A 19,762-nucleotide genomic window follows, 5' to 3' on the forward strand; every position below is an offset into this window, starting at 1 on the left:
TTAGTTCCTTTGTACAGGTAAGGAACCTGAGACTTAGAGACTCCTCTTCCTACACAACTAACTGTTGGAACAAAGACTCAACATAGTGAGTCCTTTCTAATTCCAAATAGTGGCTTTTTCTATTATAATCTGATTCTAAATCAGTATATTAAGTGTATTATTTTTTAAACTGGTAACTAAATAAGAGTTTAATTCCTAGCAACATAAAAGTATAATTTAAATATAGCAGCTTTATTGCCCTTATTTTTCTTACCAAGAAAGGTATATTTTTGTTTCCTTTTTTTATTAATACTACTTGATGTGTTAGCTTATTATTCTCTTCCTACCAAAAATAGTTATCAAATTAAGGGTTCTTGAACCCTTGGGGGACCTCACTAGAAAATATCTAATAATTTTTAGAATAAACTCTACAGTGTTTTCTCTATGAAGATGAAAATGGTTTAATGGGCATAATTAAAGAAATATCCAAAAGACAACAAAGGAAATGTTTAAGGATTTTGTTAATTAAACATACATTGCTTAAGAAACTAGCATATGTTAAAACCATGCTAGGTATATTTAGAAGAACAATATATAGTCTTGGACCTTAAGTTTGTAGATTGAAGAATGACAAATGAAAAAATAACTTTTTTTTTTTTAAGATTTATTTATTTATTTATTTGACAGACAGAGATCACAAGTAGGCAGAGAGGCAGGCAGAGAGAGAGGAGGAAGCAGGCTCCCCGCCGAGCAAAGAGCCCGATGCAGGGCTCAATCCCAGGACCCTGAGATCATGACCTGAGCTGAAGGCAGAGGCTTTAACCCACTGAGCCACCCAGGCGCCCCGAAAAAATAACTTATTTTAAAAAACAGAAAACACATATTGATATTGCAATCTGATGATTGTTCTAATAACCCCAAAGATATGGTAATACAGAGAACTACCTCATACAGCACAGAGTAAGGGAAGGATGCTTGACATACGTCTTGAAATATGATTCAGAGCTACTGGGGTGAGAGCACTGGGGGCAGGAGGAACCACGTTTGCAAAGGGGTGAAATTGCTTGCACATTTGGAGAACAGTAAGTAAACTGGCACGCCTGAAGTGAAGGATATATATGAAGATGGAGGGGGTGAGCCTAGGGAACAGGCAGAGACAAATTCAGCATTGAGCAGGACAGTGGGCAGGCATCTTGGTCTTCTATGTCATGCTTTGGAATTTAAACCATATCCTGAGGGAAATGGGGATATACATAAAGGGTTAAGTAAGGTACAACCTAAGGTGATCTGTAACTCATAAGAGTCGGTCTGGAGCACAGTAAGGGCAGTGAAGACAGAAACAAAATACCAGTGAAGTTAGTAAGAAAATCTGGGGGAGAAACAATGAGGGCTTGAGTTTAAACAGGAGAGAAGGGGAAGAGGGAAGCTTAAGAGATAGATAAAGGAATTAACAGAATATGGGTGGGAAGCTGAGGAAGAGGGTTAAGGAAAGAACGTGGTTCTCAGACTGGGTAATTTGACTGATAATAGAGGAAATATGGACTTCTACAAGACCTATAGGTTTGGAGAAACATGAAATTTTGAGGAACCTATCGCAAAGATCCTAGGCTCAGTTGGAGATGCAAAGCTGGTACTCAAACCTGTTAGGGGATAAGGGAATTGTCAGCATATTAGTACTAGTGGAAGCTACAGATATAGATGATTAGGGCCAGAAATCATGTATTCGGAATGAGAAGAAGGCCAAGGATGTGTCTCTGAGGAACCCTCCCTGCCTCGCCTCCAATTAAGGGATGGTTCAAGGAAAAGGAACCTGAAAAGACAACCTGATCATTAAAAATTAATTGTTCATGATTTATATTTTTAATTTTGTGCTTACAATTTCTACCTTAAATATTACCTTTTCAGGTCATTATAACATCAATTGATGCTCCCAGATAATTAAATAAATGTTGACTGATTGGTTTATACAATTTCATAAGACTATGGTTTGTACAAATTTCATAATATAAGACTATGATTGGTTTCTATGATTTCATAAATATACAAAATACATATGAACTTATTGAATGATTCATTTTTACTTTTTTCAAGGTGAATATAAAAACAAATTGAACTTTTACTGTTTTTTAATGAAACACCTCTAATGCTAGGGAAAGATGGATGCACAGTAATAAAATAGAATATAAAATGTGTTTTGGCAATGATATTTAAAGAAACAGGTGTGTGACCTGAATAGCTATAGGTGGTCTGTTTCCTGGTAGAGAATTGATTTGTGCATTTGACCTGAAAGGAAGATATTAACTCTTTCAAGTCACAGATGAAATCGTTCTTTCATTGAACAGACATTTTTGTGGGTACCCACTCTAAGCTATGCACTATTCTGAGTAGATAAAAACAATAAAAGTTAGTCCCTGAGGCAATGCATATGAAACAGACATGAGCAAAATAAGAAATTATGGTACTATATGCTCTTGCAGTAATAATGAAAAAATTCACAAAATATCCCTTAACTGTTTTGGAATGGGGCAGTCTATTATTTTTTGTAGTCTAGTTATCACTAAAATATTATTACAACAGAGAGAGGAATCTTTTTCAAGTCAAATAGAAAGACCAGTTTTACAAATATGCATGGGAAAACTGTCAACTCGCAAACCCAGCTAAGAAAAAGAATATGCATTTACAGAAGTCAGAAAAGAACAACAAATTTAAGGTGAGTATTTACATCTTATGAGGCAATAATCCTCCTGGCAACCTCATTTAAATCCCTTTCCTCTTTGCTCAGTTTTCCCTTTCTCTCCTCTCCAGTTAGAATTCAAGTCGTAGCAGAGAATTGTTCTAGGACTCCCCTTTTTACAGATAATGGGTAAAAAAAATATGCAAATGATTAGCACAAATGGACCAGGAAATGAGTAGTTCACACTGATTGATACACAAACACATGCACATACACACACACACACACACACAATATAGTCAAAGGATTAATTTGTGAAGATTAAATAAGATAATGCATGCAAAGTACTTTAAAAACTCTTTGATACAGAGCAAATGCTGAGTATTTCACTGTTATTAAAATTGCTTTATTGTTTTTTAAATTTTTTTCTCTTTTTTAAAATATTTTATTTATTTATTTGACGGAGAGAGCAAGCACAAGCAAGGGGAGCCATAGGGAGAGGGAGAGGGAGAAGCAGGCTACTTGCAGAGCAGGGAACCCAATGCAGGGCTCATTTCCAGGACCCTGGGATCATAACCTGAGCCAAAGGCAGATGCTTAACAGACTGAGCCAGACAGGCACCCCAAAATTGTTTTTTTCTTTAGCTCACTGCTAACTATAGAACTACAGAAACAAACTGTAGATAGGATAGTAAATGATTCTATGCATTTTTATTAGGTTTTACATAACTTAGAATTTGTATTTCTAAATTATTTGTCTTGAAACAACCAGAATAAAGTAAATTCCAAATATGTGTTAAGGTTTGTTGTTTGTTTTCAGAAAGAGAGAGAGAGAGAGAGCAACCATGAGAGTGGGGAGGGGTAGAGGGAGGAGCAGACATCCTAGTGATCAGAGAGCCTGACGCAGGACTCGACCCCAGGACCCTGATCGTGACCTGAGCCAAAGGTAGATGCTTAACCAACTGAGCCCTCGTATTAAGGTATTTTATTAAGATCTCAGAGATTTCATAATTTTTATAAGAAGGTCTGACCCCACAAGAAGCAGCTACTTTCCTTCTGTTCCTATTCAATCTGTGGGCATTCATTAATGATTGGTTACAGTTTTGTTCTTAAATTTTCCATTTTGTGAAAAATTTGGAGGAAGTAACAGAAATGAATTGGTTGTGAAGTACAAGGAGGGAAAAAGGTAGAAGCATATTGTGAACTATGTGCTCAAAATGTCATGAGAAAAGTCTTACATTAACTCAAGATATATAATGTATGTGGTGATTATGTTTTCCTAGAGAAGTGGGCATTTAGCCTAGAAGACATATTTGTGTTTTAAATGTTAAGAAAGACACAAACTGAGTTTTTTGTGGCAATGGATAAAACCTAGGAATTATGCTCACAAATGGATAAAGCAGTAAGTAGAGGTTTTTTCCCTCTAGCTTTCATAGTTTTTCTGAACTTATATTGACTTTGTTGCTAAACGCATTTTCTGCCAATCAATAATATTTATTGAGTGCCTATTCTATATTAAGCACTATACTAGGACACTGTAAAGACAACTTTGCATTGATTGACTAGATTGACTAGAAATACAGCCAATGTCTCACTTAAGAGATGAAAATTCTGCTAGTGTACAAAAATTTATACTTCAACAATAAGTATAACAATAACAACAATATATAACAACAATATACATATATATTGTTATATATGTATATATACACATATATACATATATATAATACAACAATATATATATAACAACAATAACAAAAAACTTATATTTCAACAATAATGCTCAAAATAATCAAACCAAATTGAGATAGAGTTTTTATTAGAGACAATTTTAAGTGACAGTCAAATTATATTACATGGGAAAAACAAAGATATTTTTACTACCTGCTATTACTCTGGTCTGTGGCAGAGATTAACAAACTCATTCTCAAGACCTATTTACACTCTTTTTATTTTATTTATGTTAGTCACCGTACAGTACATCATTGGTTTTTGGTGTAGTGTTCCATGATTCATCGTTTGTGTATAACACCCAGTGTTCCATACAATATGCCCTCCTTAATACCCATCACCGGACTAACCTATCCCCCCACCCACCTCCCATCTAAAACCCTCAGTTTGTTTCCCAGAGTGCATAGTCTCTCAAGGTTCATCTCCCCCTTCAATTCCCCCCTTCATTTTCCCCTTTCTTCTCCTAATGTCCAGACCTATTTATACTTTTAAAAGTTGTTAAGGACCCCAAGACCTTTTGGTTATGTGGATTATATTTATTAGTATTTTTAATATTAGAAAAATAAAACTAAAAAAAATTAGAAATAGTTCTTAATTCATTTAAACACAATAATAACAAACCTATTATATAACATAGGTTACATATTTTTATGAAAAATACTGTATTTCCAAAATAAAAAGCTGGGTGGGAAGAGTTAATGTCTGACTTAATAGAAATCATGTAGATTCTTGTATCTGCTTCTACATTCAACCTGTTGAAGTATATTATCTTGTTTGAAATAGATGAAGACAACACAATCTCACATAGATATGCAATTGACAAAGGAAGGAGTATTTTAATGGCTTTTTTATGTAATTGTGGCTATTCTATTTTGATATTACCCCAAAACTCAACAAGAGGTTGTTTAAGATTAGTTCCAATGTGGAATCCAAAACCACATCATCAATAAACCTTTCTTACACTGGTTCACTGGGTAATGTAGATTGTCCAAAAGTTGACACGTTTTCTTTAATTATATAGCACCCCTTAAAAATTACATTCATCAATAACCAGCAATCTCAGCAAAAAAAGTCATTAAGTACCAGAAAACTACCAAGCTCACAATTGCAGACAGAAGTTTTCCAAATTCTAATTTTTGCTTGAAAGCTTGCATTTTATCACTGGCAAAATACTGTCAGTTGTGACACCGCTCCCTTCACTCACGTTTGAGCAAATGTCTGCCCAATTATCTAAGTATGAATAATTATAATTTGTTTGTCAAGTTGTTCTCTCCAGTAAAAATTGTGTTCTAGGAAGAAGCAGCTAGTTCAGCTTGCAACTCGAATAGTCCCTTCTCCTCCAGATGACTTCATTAAGATGCAGAGTTACTTTTAGGTATACCTCTCATTTCACGTCACAAAATATTTATTTAAATGCATCCCCAGTGTTGAGATTTAACAAAATTAATACTTTTTACTTTTTCATCAGGAATATTTGTTTTTTAAAGATTTTATTTATTTATTTAACAGAGAGAGAGATCACAAGTAGACAGAGAGGCAGGCAAAGAGAGAGGAGGAAGCAGGCTCTCTGCTGAGCAGAGAGCCCAATACGGGGCTCAATCCTAGGACCCTGAGATCATGACCTGAGCTGAAGACAGAGGCTTAACCCACTGAGTCACCCAGTCACCCCTCATCAGGAATGTTGTTAAGTGTTACTAGCTTTTTAAATCTACCTCCTGTGAATGTATGCAGGTGATGAATACCATGATTACTGGTGGATTTTGGAGCAATAGCCTTAATTCACACTAAAGCTCCAGCACAGATCCACCATCACTTCAGTGGCATTTGTGTGATGTCAACCTGGTGAAAACGACAAGTGACATCTTAATATTCATATGAAAATATTTTCAACCTCTCTGAAAGCCCATTAGGGATGCTCAGGGGCTTAAGGACCATATTTTGAGAACGCTTAGTCTTCAAGTTTCTGATTTTACTATTGTATAACTAAGACATTGTTACTCAGCAAAATCCACTCACAAATATTCTTCCCTCTGCCTGATTTTAAAATAAAGTAGGTATTACACTATGTTGAACAAATATATCCCATGGATCTTATTACAGGTAAAGGTACTGCATGTGAAAATATTTGCATTCCTATTTTAAATGATCAGATCTTTAAATTTTTCATATATTTTATGCAGTCTCTCTCAAAAATTAAAGCATTGTACTAAATTAGCAAGATATTTCTAGAATATTAATAAACAGTCATTTCTATATAGAGATAATTCTACATTTGATTTAAAAATTTAATTTAACATCTAATATAGTGTCTTGGATCTAAATTTAAACATCATACTATTATTATAAGCCTATTAAATTTCCCTGGGTTTCTTATTAAGTCATAAAATACCTGTCTACATTTAAGAAGTAAACATAAAAATATGTATGTGGTATGCTTAGAATTTTTCTACTATGTGTTCTATTTTTTTCTACTAATGTGGACATCTAGGAATAAGTTAATTTTATTAATTGGTGACAAGTTTCCATTTGAAACAAAATTTAAATATTTAGGTTCAAGAGTCTGCCTTATATAGAAAATGATTCTTAACAGCATATTGTTAAAAACTATACTATCTGTTTGGATAAAGCCAAAAATTCTGTATTATTTGTCATCATCATAGTTTTAGATCTCACTCTGAAGTAAATAGCCTGAAAATAAAATCTATATAAAAACAAACAGTAAGAACCTCTTTGCTTACACTGATCTTTTTATATAATTTAGTTGTGGGGAGAAATGTGTTAAAACCAAATAGAGAGAGAGAGTGTGTGTCTGTAAATTATAGATCCTCTCTACTATAAGATTTCATATTTTTAAAACTTTTTAAAAAGATTTTATTTATTTATTTTACAGAGAGAGAGACCAAGCAGGGGAGAGGGAGAAGCTGAGCAAGGAGCCCGACATGGGGCTCGACCCCAGGACCCTGAGATCATGACTTGAGCCAAAGGCAAACACTTAACCCACTGAGCCACCCAGGTGCCCCAAGACTTCATATTTTTGCAATTAAATTCCTGTGGGGCTTTTGCTTATTAAAAAGTTCCTAAAGAAATAAATGTTAAAATAAGAAGAATATTATTTAAAGTCATAGAGCATGGATGAGCACCAAGGAGTCCAGAGCTCCTAAAATTGTAGGCAAAATGTATTGTATCCATGGACTGTTTTCCCAAGAAGAGGTTCCAAAGCTTTTATCATGGAGTTCAAGACACCAAAAAGGAAAGAATCACTGAATCTCTATTTTAGAGTAGAGTAATTTTGTAAAATATGAATGGGGTAAATCATGTAATATCGAAGGCCCATACTTGATAACTAAGGTGAACTTGTGTTATAGATATGAACCATGCATACCTAACTATATCTTAACAATTAATTGGGGAGTTTTGTTCATCAATTTTTCTGTAATCTCCTTAAACTGGCTTTGTGTTCCACATTGCAATGATAAGGATTATTAAGGAGCATTTGTTCAAGAAGATCATCTGAAACCTAAACATAATAATGGACATACATTACTTATGAAAACATTTAAATACTAGATAAACATAAGGAGACTTTATTACCAGTTACACAGTATCAACAGAGAGTTAAATAGGTTTATTATCACCTAAACTCGGCATTCTTTAGGAAGTGTGACTCATGGCTAGTAACACTTCTACTTCTCAGTAGTTCTGTAGTTTTAAAGCATCTTTGCAAGGTGATAATCAGTGACATTGCAGTGTCATTTAGAAACTGACAGTATCCTGGGCTTCATGTCTTATTTCACAAAGTTATGAATGTATACTGTAATGAAAGTTGCTTATTTTCTTTTTATTAGAATTCCTAATTTGGGGGGCACCTGGGTGGCTGAGGTGGTTAAGTGTCTGCCTTCAGCTCAGGTCATGATTCCAGGATCCTGGGATCAAGCCACACATCAGACTTCCTGCTCAGTGGGGAGTCTGCTTCTCCCCCTCCCTCTGCCTGTCACTCTCCCTGCTTGTGCTCTCTCTCTGTCAAATAAATAAATAAAATTAAAAAAAAAAGAAGGAATTCCTAATTTTGAAAGGAAAAAGAATTACAAATCTCAGTTTGTAACTTCATTCACTGTGCCATCACAAACATATTCATACATGCACACATACATTCAGATTATTCAATTCTATATCATGTTTCTTTGTTATGTTAAAATAGTCTTCTTCTACAATTTTTTTCTGGTAAAGATTTCCCTTCACAAACTCAAAATGATTTGTGCATTTCCAAATTTTACAAATATAGAAATATCCATAAGATGGTGCTGTATCTTTAATTTGGTCAAACACTTGAATGCTAAAATACATCTTTTACAAATATGGTTAAAAGACTTGGTTAGCGTTTAACCTGTAGTAAGTCTTATTCTGTAGAGATGTCAGGCTAAGTGTAACCAGAATCTTTACATACTGATTTTTCATATATTACACAATTGCTAAAATAACTTGATCCCAGACTTAGTCACCAACTCTAGGTGAAAAAAATAATTGAAATCCTCATTTCAACAGACATTTTCTAAAGAATAGCACTTTACACATACCATGTTAGACAAATGAAGGAGTCGAATTATACACTGTATCAATTTCTACCAAGTTTAACAATAGTCTTTAAAAGTCCTCTGAAATATCCAATTTGATAGAAATTAGAAATGACATCACATGAAAGCACTTCCTTTCAAATGTTGAAGGACTATAGAGGAACTAACTCAATAATTTTCTCTATCTAGTAAGATTATTTACCCAGTAAGGGAAAGGTAATTTAAGATGTGCTAATTGTATAATGTGTTTCTGATTTAGGGTGATGTAATCAGGAGAAGTAATATCTCATATCCTATCTAATTATCACTCATAATCAGATTTAATAAAGAGAGTACTTAAAAATTGGTTTCAGGATCTTTTGTGTTTAAGATAAACAATCTTATGCCAAAGGAATAGAAACCATTATAGATAGGGGAGGCGTGTTCCTGAAAGGAATTATTTGAAGTCTTGAAGGGCAATAATGTAGGTATATTAAGGCAGGAACCAAGTCTCCTTCACATGACCACACAAAAATCTCAAAATATTTACTGCTATAATTTGGGGCCATATTTAATTTTATGGATTGGCTTTTCTGTCAGTTGCTCAGATTTTTTTCTCGCTTTGAATAGTGCCATCTTCTGAATGACACCATCATTACACCTCTGATTCTAATACGATGCTAGAGTTTTGTAGAAAACTTTGAATAGATTAGTAGTCATTATGAAGTACTGAAGTACTGTACTAGTAAACAGAAGACAGCCTGGGACAGGCAGGTTTGACCCATTCTGACAGAGGGATGAGGGAAGCAGGTGGTGCTTGAGCAGAGATCATAAAGATAAGCGTGAATTAGGAAGTGTCTTTCATAATATGTCGGGGACTTGCTTCAAAATTATCTGGGCTGGTGATGGGGTGGGTGGTGCCATAGATGAAATAAGATTAGTATTGCAAGTATAAATATGTTTGATAATTTCAATAATAAGTATATGTATATGTGTGTGTGTGTGTGTGTGTTTGTGTGCGTGCCTGTATACACCTAGATCTATATAGTATTTCGGGCAGAAAAGGGGATGTATTTAAAGGCTCTGAGGCAAGAAGGAATCTGGTTTGTTCCAAGTCCCTGAAAGAAGGCCAGAGTGGCTGGAACGCCCAGAACTGAAGCCAGATAGCCTAAGGCCCTGTGGACCGTACCCAAGGTTTTGGCCTTTATCATAGGATAATGATAAATGATAATGATGGATGTTAAGCATCAGAATTATATTCAGATGTTTTATTTTTTATTAAAAAAATCATGCAGGCTGTACTCTAGAGATAACAAGAGGGCAAGAATAGGTGAAGGCAATGACAAAAGGGGAAAGGAAATAATTGGAAAGAAATATAGGAGTTACAACTGAAGTAAGTTAAAGAAGAAATGGGTATTACACAAAAATGAGAGGAAGCTGTTAAGGCCTCCCAAAGTTTTGAGTCTGTACAACATTAAACTTGAGAAATTCTTTTAATTAAGAAAATTGTTCTTATCAGATTTGAAAAATAACACTGTGGTCTTGGTCTTTCTCAAACCATGGAATCGTGAATAATTCTGTCCTTTATTTTCTTTTTCTCTCTTGGAAAAAAAATAAAAAGTTCCAAGTCCCTACTGGAAAGCTAAATGCTTCTTTTTTAGTTTCTATTTCATCCAGAGTCTGGGGACCTTAAAATAAGTAAGTTTTTTTGAATAGACTGAAATCAGCTTTAATACCCTGGATCCTGTCCAAAAAATGAGAACATCAGTTAAACTCATATTTCTGATGTTTATTTCCCTTATCTTACAGAGTATCCAAGTCAAGAATTGCAAACATGTGGTCTTCGAACAGATACCATAGATTTTTCAAGAAATGAAGCAAAGAAATCATTATGAAAATCTACAGCAAGAATAATGAGAAAATTGATCTTCTCCTTTCTTTCAATACTAGGGTTAGTTTATAACTCTTAACATACTACTGATACTGATAGATTAATTACATTCCTAATGGAGGCCAAAAATGGTTCAGGATTAGGAGTAGCTATTAAAGGATTTTTAGCTGAGACAGAAGGAGTTTCACTCGAAACCCTCACTGGAGACTGTCATAGGGTGAAGCACTCACTACAATGAAGGATACTTAAGTAAAATTTATTGCTTCCAGACTGTTAGTCAGTTTCACGGTGGTGATAGAGTACTGTTCAAATGTTCCCATTTAATATTTTAACAGGAAAGTTTGGAGCTGGTGTAACCCTTTATCTACGCCACCAAAAATTTTCCCGGGAAATCATTGGAGAAGTTTTGGGATAAAAAGGCCATCTGTGTTATGGTAGAAAATAGAGCAAGTTAAATAACATCTCTAGTCCTTTAATTTTCTTGTGATGATGTAGGGAACAAACTTCTCACCTAATCCACACCAAACTAACCATGGCCATGACCTGAATCCTACAGTGATTTAGTGAGACGTCTCATCTGGTTAGAGCTTGCTTTGTTTATGGTAAAGAGAAGGAAAAACTTACCCTTTTTCCTTCTCTTTTTACCATAGAAAATGGACATTTTCTATCTATCATAGTGACCCAACTTTCAAATCTTTCAAATTTAAAATTTATTCTAATTCTAATTCTAATTCAAAACTTTCTGAATTACCTGTATTTTAAAAATAAAACTCAATTTTTTAAACTACAGAACAAATATTAAATCCAACTATTTTCCCATTAATAAAAAAACACTCTGAGGCAGAAGGTATCCTAGTATAAGACTGCAACAAAATTCTCACTTAAGATGAGAATTTACAGAGCATTAGTTTGGATGCCGTTAGTTGGGTGGTGGGGCAGGAAGCAGATACCCTCTATACAGTCCATTCCATACAAATCTACTATAAGAGGAAATGACTTCTTCGACTTTACTTCCCTAATGATAAACATACTTTGTGTTTTTGTCATTTACAAACTGAGAATGCTATTCTAAAAAAATTCACTTTAATTTCTCTCCACAAATATTTAATGAGTGCCTATTTCACATAAGGTACTGTTCCAGGCACTGAGAAATAGCAAGAAAGAAAATAGACTTAAAAGAAAAAATTAACATTTCCATAACACTTTTACCATATTCAAAGAGATTTGATAGCTATCACTGCATTTCCTTTTTCGCAATGGTTTTATAAGGAAGGCACAGAGAGATTCAATAATTTGCCAAGGTTTATTTCTTTAATTGATTAAAATATTCTTTTAATTCCAGACCCATAAATTCCTCCTGATTGTCGTTCATCCTCCAACCAATTATCTTTGCCTAGATATCTGAAAATAACTGAACGAGTGGTAGTGTGGTTTAGACTCCGTGGCCATATTGTCAAACCTCAATGTCATTTCTGACATTTAGGGGGCTGAATCACACACCACCCTAAAATTCAGGGGAAAGAACAATAATCAACTATTCTTTCTCACTCGTCTGTGGGTTTACCTGATCTAAGCTGGGCTGTGCTCTAAATTACAGGTTGGTTCCAGGACTGCTGCAGTTCTGCTCTGCCTGTCTTTTATCTTTTTTGTACCAGTAGGCTATCTAGGGCAAGTCCATTTCATTGTGATAGCAGAGGCATTAGAAGAGAAGCCATCCCTGCATACATATTTTAAGCCCTCTACTTGTGTTATATCTATTAGTGTCCCATTGGCCAAAGCAAATCTTTGAAAGACTTTGGCCAAACCTAAAGTCTTTCTAAGTGAAGGGACAGGGAAGTACACTCTGTCTGCCATGAAACCAAAGCCAGTCACAGGACCAAACCAAGTATCAATGGGGTGGGAAAGTAAGGTGAGGGGGAGTGAATTTTTTAAAATAATCATTTAATCTACCATGGGCACCCTAATATGTCTTACCTCAGCTTCTCTCTATGAAAAACCCACCTAAGGTTGCTGTGAGAATTCAACAAAACACCTAGGGTGTTCTTCCTATGGTGAGCTCTGGGTAAATAGTAGGTATTATTTCTGTATGTCTTTGTCTACCTCCAGGTGTCTCCTACCCATCCATTTTCTCTCAGACCCATTCCCTTTTTCCCAGAAAGCTCATTTGTTTGATACAGGACAACAGGTTTACACTTGAGTGAAGCTAGCTCTAGTGATCATTATCAATATATATGACTCATCTGTAAGGAAGGACTATCAGGCAAGTCAACCAGGTTTCTTCTTATTATTTAAGGCACATTTCCTCGTTCAGGTTGTTTGGTCCATATGAGATTGCTAGCATCCAAAATATAGTTTGAAGAAAATATCCTTATTTATTTATTTATTTATTTATTTATTTCTGAATTTTCTGTTACAGGGGGTGCCTGGGTGTCTCAGTCGGTTAAGTGTCTGCCTTTGGCTCAGGTCATGATCCCAGGTCCTGGGTTTGGGCCCCACATTGGACTCCCTGCTCAGTGGGGATCCTGCTTCTCCCTCTCCCTCTGCAACTCTCTCTGCCTGTGTGCTCATACTCTTTCTGTCAGATAAATAAATAAAATCTTTAAAAAAAATAAATTTTCTGTTATAAATGACTTTCCTTTTCAAAAGGAAATATAATGGAGATAACTCAATTTGAGTGTCACCACATCTGTGAAATCTTCTCCAACTTTTCTTTCTTCCTCTGTGACTGTCAATATATTTTTCTAAACCTTTACTATGGCAGCACATAGATTGTATATAACATTTTTTTTTTTTACTCCTGTCTCATGAAGTGAAATCTTTTAGGAAACAGTTTCTTATTCTTGTCTCTTTACTGTCACAGTACATGACACAAGGTAGATGATCAATTAAACTTATTGAATAGAATTAGGGATAGGGCAGAAATGCAACCTAACAAAAGACCACTGAGTTTCACTTCTGCCCCCATTTATATATTTTTTAAAAGATTTTATTTTTGGGGCACCTGGGTGGCTCAGGGGGTGAAGCATCTAACTTCAGCTCATGTCATGATCTCAGGATCCTGGCATTGGACTCTTGGCTCAGCAAGGAGCCTGCTTCCCTTTCTCTCTCTCTCTGCCTGCCTCTATGCCTACTTGTGATCTCTCTCTCTCTCTCTCAAATTAAAAGAAAAAAAAATCTTTAAAAAAAGGATTTTATTTTTTATTTGAGAGAACAAGAGAGCACAAGTGGGCGGGGAGGGGGCAGAGGGAAAAGGAGAAGCAAGTTCCCCACTGAGCAAGGAGCTTGACTTGGGGCTCAATCCCAGAATCCTGGGATTATGACCTGAGCGGAAGGCAGATGCTTAACAGACTGATCCACCCAGGGATCCCTCTGCCCCACTTTTATTTTTTATTTTTTTTTAAAGATTTTATTTCTTTATTTGACAGACATAGATCACAAGTAGGCAGAGAGGCAGGCAGAGAGAGAGGGGAGGAAGCAGGCTCCCCGCTGAGCAGAGAGCCCGATGCGGGGCTCGATCCTGGGACCCCGGGATCATGACCTGAGCCGAAGGCAGAGGCTTCAACCCACTGAGCCACCTAGGTGCCCCTGCCCCACTTTTAAAAGTGATGTTCACTAAAGTGATTAAAACCACAATAACACAGTCCTACATACTCACCTGAATTAACATTAAAAAGACTAGAGGATGTGGAGCACTGGAACTTACATTCTACTAAGTGAGAATGTAAAATGGTATACTTTGAACAACTGCTTGGCAGTTTCTTATCCATTTAGACATATAATTACCATAGGAACCAGCAATTTTATTTCTAAGTATGTATTTACCTTAGAGAAATGAAAACCCATGTCCACACAAAGACTTGTAAATGAGTGCTCATATCAGCATTATTCACAATAGTTAAAAGCTAGAAGCTATCCAAACAAAGAGGTGAATGGGGAAAAAAAGTATGGCACATGCATATAATTTATTACTACTCAGCAATAAAAAGGAATGAACTACTGATGTATGCAACATGGATGAACCTCAGAAATACCATGATGAGTGAAAAAAGCCAGAGGTAAGAAGTACATACGCCTAGTTCTATTTATATAAAAGTATGGAAATTGCAAACTAACCTGTTATAACAGAAGGTAGTTTCCCGGGACGCAGAGCAGAGGGAGAGATGGATTGTAAGACACCATGGGGAATATTTGGGGGTTTTGAAAACATCCTCTGTGTCTTGAGTCCTAACAGTAGTTTCACAGATGCATACGTCTGCCAAAGCTCAACAAATCGTATAGTTTATATGGACATAGTTCATTATTTGTAAATTATAACTCAATAAAATTGATTAAAAAAATAAAAAGTTTTCCAAAAGGCATGGAATAAAATGACCTATAGAGAATTAACATTTTATTGACAGATGATAATCATTGAAGATAGAAAGTAATATGGCTGAAGTCTTGTAAATATGGTCATCTCCCCTTATCTGCAGTTTCACGTGTCACGGTTTCAATCACCGTCTGTCAACCGGCGTCTGGAAGCCAATGATCCGCGGGAAGAATCTACGAATCTGCGGAAGGTCAATAGTAGCCTAGTTTGGACATGATGCCTGAGTCATCCTCCCCGTTTCATCTCTGCACATGGTCATTTTACCGTCTCACATCATCACAAGAAGGGTGAGTACAGTACATTAAAACACTTTTGAGAGAAAGACCACATTCACATAATTTTTTATTATAGTGGATTATTAAATTGTTCTATTTTATTATTAGTTATTGTTGTTAACCTCTTACTGTGCCTAATTTATAAACTGAACTTTATCATAGCTTTGTTTGTATGGGGGAAAAAAGTATATATAAGGTTCAATTTTATCCACAGGCATTCACTGGTGGTCTTGGCACATATCCCCTGAAAATAATGGTAGGGGGATTATTGTAATAAACTGTAGTTAGTGCTATTAGTTTAGGCACTGCTGATACACAAAAGCATTTTTTTTTTTTAATTTGGGAAAGAATTTTCAGGTGTAAAATTAAGTAGTAGAGGTAGTACCTATAATCTCATTAAAGGAATTAGAAGTACTGACAAAAAAAATGAATTAAACATTTCATACACAGTCTCCAGAATTCAGAGAAGGTACTTATGAGGTCATGGTAATGTATAAGTGCTTACAAAAGCTAACAAAATTTGGACCCAATTTAATGCATCTCTGAGGAGAATGTTACTAGTTTCTAATTGCTTTCCCTCTTACCGTTGGCACATTTGAATCCACAAGCTGATCTTACATTTGTTTTTTTCTTTCCTGCATATGAAGTTTATAAAGCACAGAGTAGAGTTTCAAGGGTCAGTTTCCAAAAACAGCTCAATTTTTCTGTTGTCCAGCCAAAAGTCAGTTAAGCTTTTAATAAGACAGTCTCTATTAGTTCCAACTAATTTAGTTTTTTCAACTTGAATATTTCAAAGAACAAATAATAAAGAATCACAGTAAACAGTCATGTGAGTCTCTGAAACTTTAATAGACTACATATTTGGGGATTTTTCACCAAGAAACATTGCCATATACATAAATAAATTTTCCTCTGGCAAACATATACCTACACATATTTCCACCACACACAAATTTTCAAGAGCTGGAATTGGGAAGAAAAAATAAAGAGTTAGTGGGAAAATAAATACTAAATAACCAGAATTTTTAGTTAGTTGTCTATTTTCCAAATCTCTTACAACCCATACCTTTCCACAATGATAAAGCATGCAGGGAAATACAAGGAAGTTTGCAGCATTTTGCATATATAGCAAAGTAATATTAACATCCCCCACCCATCACTATCAAATGTTTATTTGAACTCTAGACTTTGTGTAATAAGATATCCACATGCTAATGCTCTGAAGATAGTAACCATTGAATTCAAATCACGGGTGGAATACTGACTGGAAATATAGACTGACAGGAATATAAAACTTGTTTTCTTGTAAAAAGATATCCTATGGGGGCACCTGGGTGGCTCAGTCATTAAGCGTCTGCCTTTGGCTCAAGTCATGATCCCGAGTCCTAGGATCAAGACCCACATCAGGCTTCCTGCTCCTGTTAGCAGGAAGCCTGCTTCTCCCTCTTTCATTCCCCCTGCTGTGTTCCCTCTCTCTCTGTGTCTCCCTGTCAAATAAATACATAAAATCTTGGGGTGCCTGGGTGGCTCAGTGGGTTGAAGCCTCTGTCTTCGGCTCAGGTCATGATCTCAGGGTCCTGGGATCGAGCCCTGCATCGGGCTCTCTGCTCAGCAGGGAGCCTGCTTGCTCCTCTCTCTCTGCCTGTGTCTCTGCCTACTTGTGATCTCAAAAAAAAAAAAAAAAGAAAAAGAAAAAAGTCTTAAAAAAAAAGGTAGCCTATGAACAATAAAAACAATTCTGACATGAATGCTTCTTGTCGATACTATTAGTTCTTAGCTATAAAATTGCCTGGAAAACAATTTTTAAAAAAATAAATTTGCCTGGAACTTTTCAAAGCTACCTTCTCATAACAGAATTTCATTACTATTTGAAATGTAATATCCAATCACTGAAAGTAAAATATTTAGGTAGCTAATAATAACAGTAATAATAATAGCTAATGTTAAACCCAGGAGCCCTTGGCATATATGTAAGGGTGAAAATGTGCAGTACAGGCCAGGCATTGTATTAAGAGCTTTATAAAATTTTTTTCACTTGATCTTCACAAAACCCCCATTAAGTACGCTCTATTTTTATGCCAACTTTACAGCCGAAGAAATTGAGACTTGGAGATATTAAGTAAATTCTTCAAGGTTTCTCATTACAAAGTAACAGAGCTGGAGTTTGAATGCAGACAGCCTAACTGGAGAATCCAGCCCCTTAACCTCTATGAATTGCAAATATTTCATTTTAGAGAGGAGGTGAAATGTAACTGTCTCCAAAGGTTAGGTAAAGAATGGCAGAAACTAGGCACATTCCTTAGAAGACCGTAAATGAACCAAGGGTGGCTATAGAGGATTCTAGACAGCCTTACAAAGGAGGTAATAATATCTAAACTCACCACTAACCAATGAATAATTTTCTTGTCAAATAATTTTTAAAACATGGCCAAACACTTGTGAAGCAAGCGATATAGTAGATGTGAAAGATTCTTTGTAGTGGGGCTTGGGTACAAACCCATGGTCCAGGGACACAGCAACTAAATAAATTCTTAGTAGCCTGAAATTTGAGATTTTTTAAAACATGTTAAACATGTTTTCTCCTAAAGCTAATTTCTGGAGAGTAAATTAACTAAGTACTGGTGAACAAATAATGAGAAAAAAAAAAACACTGAAGTAAAAGAAATGAAGTACTACTTGCACAGATTAGAAATCAAATGCATTTTGAGAGGACAGTGATTTGAAGATGAAAGCCACAAAAAATTGTTAGTTGGACTTTTGAAAATGGTCACATTAGTTTTGAATTTTTTTTCCTCCAGTGTACATTTCCTTGATTTCCAATATTATTCTGTATTTTTAAAAGGGTAATAATTTCAGAATATTTAACATAACATGCAAATTGTACTGTTTCTATGCATTAAAATATAGTATAAAATTCATAATGCATTTATTTTAGTTTAATTTTTATTCATCTCATTTCTTTTCATTTAGGCAAAACTGCCTTAGGTTAGAATCATCTCATTTTTCTTTCTTAGCAGCCTGCTTCCTTTGAAGGACAGTTCTGAATAGAAGCCCCATGTTAGCCATATACTAATCTAAAAGAGAAGAGGACTCAGAAATCACTGGGAACATCTCTTGGCTTTGTACTACATTGAAGCACTACTTACATTACAAAAGAAAGTGTGAGAAAGAAATCTATTGTTTTATTTGTTAATCTGGAACCAAAGGACAAACCAGCACAAACAAGTGGAAGATTTTCCTGGAAGAATGGTATCTAAGAAGTCTTTAATTCTTTGGTACATTCTGGAATTGATCAGGAGATCCCCCAAGATTTTTATGACCTGAAGTCCTTCTGGCTAAAATACAGTAATTTATAAGGTCAAGCGAACTGGATAAAGGGCATGCTGGTCAGAGGATGAACCAAAGCTCTCTTGATACGGAAGCCAATTCACACAGAAGTACCTCAAAATCCAATTCAAACTAGGGGTCACCTGGGTGGGTTAAAGCCTCTGCCTTCGGCTCAGGTCATGATATCAGGGTCCTGGGATCAAGTACCGCATCGGGCTCTCTATTCAGCAGAGAGCCTGCTTGCTCCTCTCTCTCTGCGTGTCTCTTCCTACTTGTGATCTCTCTCTGTCAAATAAATAAATAAAATCTAAAAAAAAAAAAAAAATCCAATTCAAACTGGCTTAAACAGTAAGAAAATTTATTGTCTTATATGACTGAGATTCCAGAGGCCTATCTCTAGGTCTGTTTAATTCCGAAATTCTGGTTCTGTGTCTTTCATAGTTCCCCCCTGCCTTCCTCAGAGTATTGGGTTTTTCCGTAGGCTGCTCCCTACATAGTAGTGAAAATGCGATATTGAACGGCACCTGTTACTACACCAGAGAAAGATACAAAGGATGCAGAGAACCATCTTATAATACCAAAGATACTTCCCAACTGCACCTCCCCCCCCCCCATCTTTAGTCAATCTTTCCCGATTAGCCAGAATTTGGTCATATATCCACTTGCGACTGAATCTTGCAGCCTAAGGTGTGCTATGTGCTGATTGGCTTAGGCCTAGATCCCTGAACCAATCACAGAATTCACCTTCACTCTTAGACTAATCAGGCCAAGTCCTGGAGAAGAAGGGACAGTCACATGATCAAAGAAAGGGTTTTGCTAGGAAGGAAGGAAGAGACCCAGATTGGTAGGACTAATAAACTTCACCAACCACAAACCTATCAATATAATCAACTAAATGTTCGTGGCATTTTGAGGAGTTTAGTGGAAAAACTCCCAAGAAGGCATGGTGTAGGTATAGTCAACA

This window comes from Martes martes (assembly GCF_963455335.1).
Source record: "Martes martes genome assembly, chromosome: 11".
Lineage (NCBI taxonomy): Eukaryota > Metazoa > Chordata > Mammalia > Carnivora > Mustelidae > Martes > Martes martes.